This window comes from Notolepis coatsorum (genome assembly GCF_963971535.1).
Source record: "Notolepis coatsorum genome assembly, chromosome: 14".
Lineage (NCBI taxonomy): Eukaryota > Metazoa > Chordata > Actinopteri > Aulopiformes > Paralepididae > Notolepis > Notolepis coatsorum.
Genome location: NC_140178.1, coordinates 35,354,696 through 35,359,062, shown reverse-complemented (window position 1 = coordinate 35,359,062; position 4,367 = coordinate 35,354,696).

Genomic DNA, 4,367 nt, shown 5'->3' with positions numbered 1-4,367 from the left:
TGAACCGGGACTATATAAACTAGGCCAGGGCTCATATTTATCACACGTCTACGAATAGGAGCACCGATCTAGGATCTGTGCTCAACTCACATGACCGCAATATCCACCTCCCTATGACTTAATACGCCAATCTGGTCTCAGATCAGTGCTCCTTTGGGATGCATGGTAAGTACATTGTCGTCGCCCCCCCCCCCCAGCTGACAATGTCTCTGCCTCTCTGTCTCTTTGTTGCTACCACCACAGTAACCTAGATCTGCACACAGACCCTCCCGCCTCTTTGTCAAACTCCTGCTAGCTAACATTACATATCATATACGACCACGCCACCACGTCACAGCTATGTTATGTGTCAGTTGAATTGGAATAAGCCAGAACAGGTGCTCTTTTGTTTTTCAATCGGCAGAGACCTTGGCTTCTCCCCTGGCAGCGTGGCTCATGCCGTATTTAGGTATCACGCTTTTTTTTTTTTTTTTTAATGTATGTTCAGTTCAGGCTTGTTATTGAATTTATTTTAAACCGATGTAGTGAGATAATACGTCTGAACCGGGATATCGTCACTGTGGCTTCCGATGGCATCTCCCCCTCCGTCGCCACCTGTAACCCCTGCTAACCTTCTCAGAATTCCAGAGAGACAGAGGTGGAGCCAGAGAGAGAGAGAGGGGAGAGAGCAGCGGAGGAGGATAGTAAGGAGCAGTAGAGAGTAATAATACAATAGGTGGGGAGGAGTGGGAAGGGGGTTATAGAGCAGAGCAAATAAAGAAAAAGGAGGGAATGAAAGAGAGAGAGAGAGGGGGGGGGGGGGGTGCCCCTGTGCTTAGCCATGGCCTTCGCCTGGTGAGTTCCTGTTGTTGCGGGGCGTGTGTTTCCCTCCATACAGGCAGAGGATGTCTTCTTCCTGACTGACCAAGAATGCCTGCAGGCCTCTTTCCTCTCCTGTGTGTGTTTGTGTGTGTGTGTGTGCGTGTGTGTGTGCGTGTGTGTGTGTGTGTGTGTGTCTCTGTCTGTCTGTCTATTTGTGCACAAATCGATGCATTATGTCTGTGTGTGTTCATGTTTATGGGTTCATATAAACGGTCCCTCTCTCCCTGGCCGGTCGCCAGTATATGGCTGATGCGGCAGCGTAAACAGAGGACGTGTCTTGAGTGAAGCCAGGCCAGCCTTACAGGGGCACACAGGGATGCCTACCCCTCCCTCCTTCAGGACTACACGTCCCAACATGCCCCCCCCCCCCTTCCAAAGAGAGGGCGGGAGCCGTAAATCCTGTCAGCCAATGGCTTTGTGTCAGGGGACCTGGGGTTGGTGTGCTCCACAGCAGCTGTTGTCAATGGCAACAGCGGTTCTCACAGAGGCCTGATCTGGACAGCTGGCGGAGAGGGTCCCTCGCAGACCTCTGTCGAGAGTCACATGGTCCGGCCCCCCGACCAACCCCAGCCCTCCGCCGTCATCCCTCCCTCCCTCCCTCCTTCTCTCTCATTTGTTCATTTTTGGCTCTGTTTAGAGCTACAGAAAGAGGGGGAGGGGAGGTGGGAAGGAGGTGGGAGGTGGAGAGAGAGAGAGGGAGGGGATTGAAGAGAAGGAGGGGGGGTGGAGGCGAGGCAAGGGGCCAGCTTTGCACTCTGAACGAGCGAGAGAGCGGGAGTCTCTCCTCAGTCTGAGTGTGTTATCAGTGAGAGAGGTGAGATAGGCGCGCACCCTGGTTCTCCCACCGGCTCCACAGCAGGGGGACAGAAGACAGAGAGAGAGAGGACAAAAGAGCAGCGGCTCGGTTGGTGGATGTAACAGACTGTCAGACTGAGAGACAGAAGGAGAGAGGAGGTGTAACGGGAAGGAGAGAGAGAGAGAGAGGGAGAGGGAGGGAGAGAGAGAGAGAGGGAGAGAGAGGGAGAGAGGGAGAGAGAGGGAGAGAGAGAGAGAGAGAGAGAGAGAGAGAGAGAGAGACAGAGAGAGAGAGAGAGAGAGAGAGAGAGAGACAGAGAGAGAGAGAGAGAGAGACATGCCTCTCCAGAGAGGCTCAGCGGTCGGCTGCCAGGCCGCCTCGCCCATGTGAGGAGAGGAGGGACCGCTGCCGAGGACCACCGAGCTGGGAATGCTGAAAAGAGCCGAGGGAAACAGCAGTGATTCCATGCCATGACCGGGAACAGGAGGCAGGAGGAGGCTTGCTGAAAACATGGACCAGGTGAGGAGGATGGAGGAGGAGGATAGGAGGAGGGGGAAGGATGGGAGCTACTATGTAGTACACACACACACACATGCACACACACACACACACACATCTCCACCAGCTTACAACCACAAAACACATAGTAGTGCCTCCGGTTCATTCATAACATCCATCTCCCTCGCACCTCCCCTACCGAGCCCCAGGCGAAAACAAACAGCACAGCATGCTGCCTCTCCTCCGACGCGTGTTCTGGTCCCAGGCAGGCAGGCAGGCAGGCAGGCAGGCAGGCAGGCAGGGGAAGCAGCGGGCGCCGGGGAGGGGACCATCGAACAGCCACCAGCGTGCACCAGGCCTCTGGAGAGATGACACTGCTAAACATCACCGGCTTATCTCTGATACGAGAACTGTGATCAACACTGATTGGAGAGGGATGGATGGGGGGAGAGAGAGAGACAGAGAGAGAGAGAGAGAGAGAGACAAGGAGGGAAAGAGGGGTGGGGCTGAGTTTGGCGGGGGGTTAATCAGCATCCTCAATGGATGATGATCCATCTTAACCAAATCCCTCTAATGATCACTTAGCAGTTAGCACCCTGGCACAATATCAGCTCGGAGGGGACGGTCGAGATCGAACGTAATCGGGTCTCGTTGCTGTGTTCAACGGTAGCGCGTCTCTCGGGAACTGCCGGTAGGAGGACTGAGTGCGATGTGTTGTGTGTTCATGTGAGCTAGATGGAACCTGCAGCAACTGGTGTGTTGCTGATGTCATCAGCCTTAAAGAGAGTCTGAGTCTGTTATTATCACCCCCCCCCCCCCCACCCCGTGGTCCACTTGTTTACTTTTCAGTGAGGATGCTGTGAGAGAGAGAGAGAGAGAGAGAGAGAGAGAGAGAGAGAGAGAGAGAGAGAGAGAGAGAGAGAGAGAGAGAGAGAGAGAGAGAGAGAGAGAGAGGGAGAGAGAGAGAGAGAGAGAGAGAGAGAGGGAGAGAGGGAGAGAGGGAGAGAGTCTGAGCCTCCAGGAGGATAGGATATCTGGACCTATTTAAAGCCGTCCATGGGGTTGTGTGTTGTGTGCGGCTGACACTTCCTCTGACCTCTGCGTCCCTCCCTCCACTGACTTTGTCCTTCAATCAGTCCACAGACAATACAAGACAAGATCGTCCGTATTGTTCTCAGCAAGTCATCTGTTCTGGGGTCTGTTGATGTTTGCCTAGTAGTAGGGCTGCTCCAGTGTGTGTTTGGTGCTGAGGTTAGGTGTATATAGGCAGCGGCATGGAGGCAGCAAGCTGGTAGTAGTTGAGAGGATGATGAATAGGGAGGAGGAGGAGGAGGAGGCTCAGAGCGTGGACTCCCCCCCCCCCCTCCTCTTCTCTCCTCCACTTTGGGCAGTGTATCTCCTGGCCATTGATTACCTCATCCCCCTCTCCCCCCCCCCCCCTCTCTCTGTTCTGTTGCACGTGGACCACAGGGGAACGTCTTCAGTCTGTGTCCATCCATCAGATCGGGGTGACATTAACCCCCCAGTGTATAACAGAGGTGATGTCATCACGGCTGCCTGCCAGACCACTCTCTTTCTTGCTTTGTGTGTGTGTGTGTGTGTGTGTGTGTGTGTGTGTGTGTGTGTGTGTGTGTGTGTGTGTGTGTGTGTGTGTGTGTGTGTGTGTGTGTGCATCCATGTGTGTGTGTGTGTGTGTACATGTGTATTTGTGCATATGTATGTATGTGTGTGTCTGTGTGCGTAGTGTTTGTTTGCTAACCTTGTCTCAGAGAACGGTAGGCCTACGGCCATGACGCAGAACTGGCTGTCCTCTTGAGAACACGCTAAATGTCACGTATAAGGGGACCATGCCCTCCCAGCGCACCAGGCGTGCGCTCAGTGACAATTCACAAGCCGACTACAAGGCAGCGGACAGGAAACACACACTATTTATAAAGAGCGTGCTCCGCGCTGAGAAATGCTGACACGGCGTGGCCTTGCTGCAGGCCAGTGACACGCTGTCATGTTATAGACGGGCTGTATTGGGATGTAATAGTCAAAAACGTGATTATAGCATTTCCTGCTTCGCATGTGACCGTGTGCTCGCGTAGGGAGGCTTTATCTGCTTGTGTGTGTGTGTGTGTGTGTGTGTGTGTGTGTGTCTGTGTGTGTGTGTGCAGACATTACTATAACAATAAACATACACTGACATTACTATAAACATACACTGACA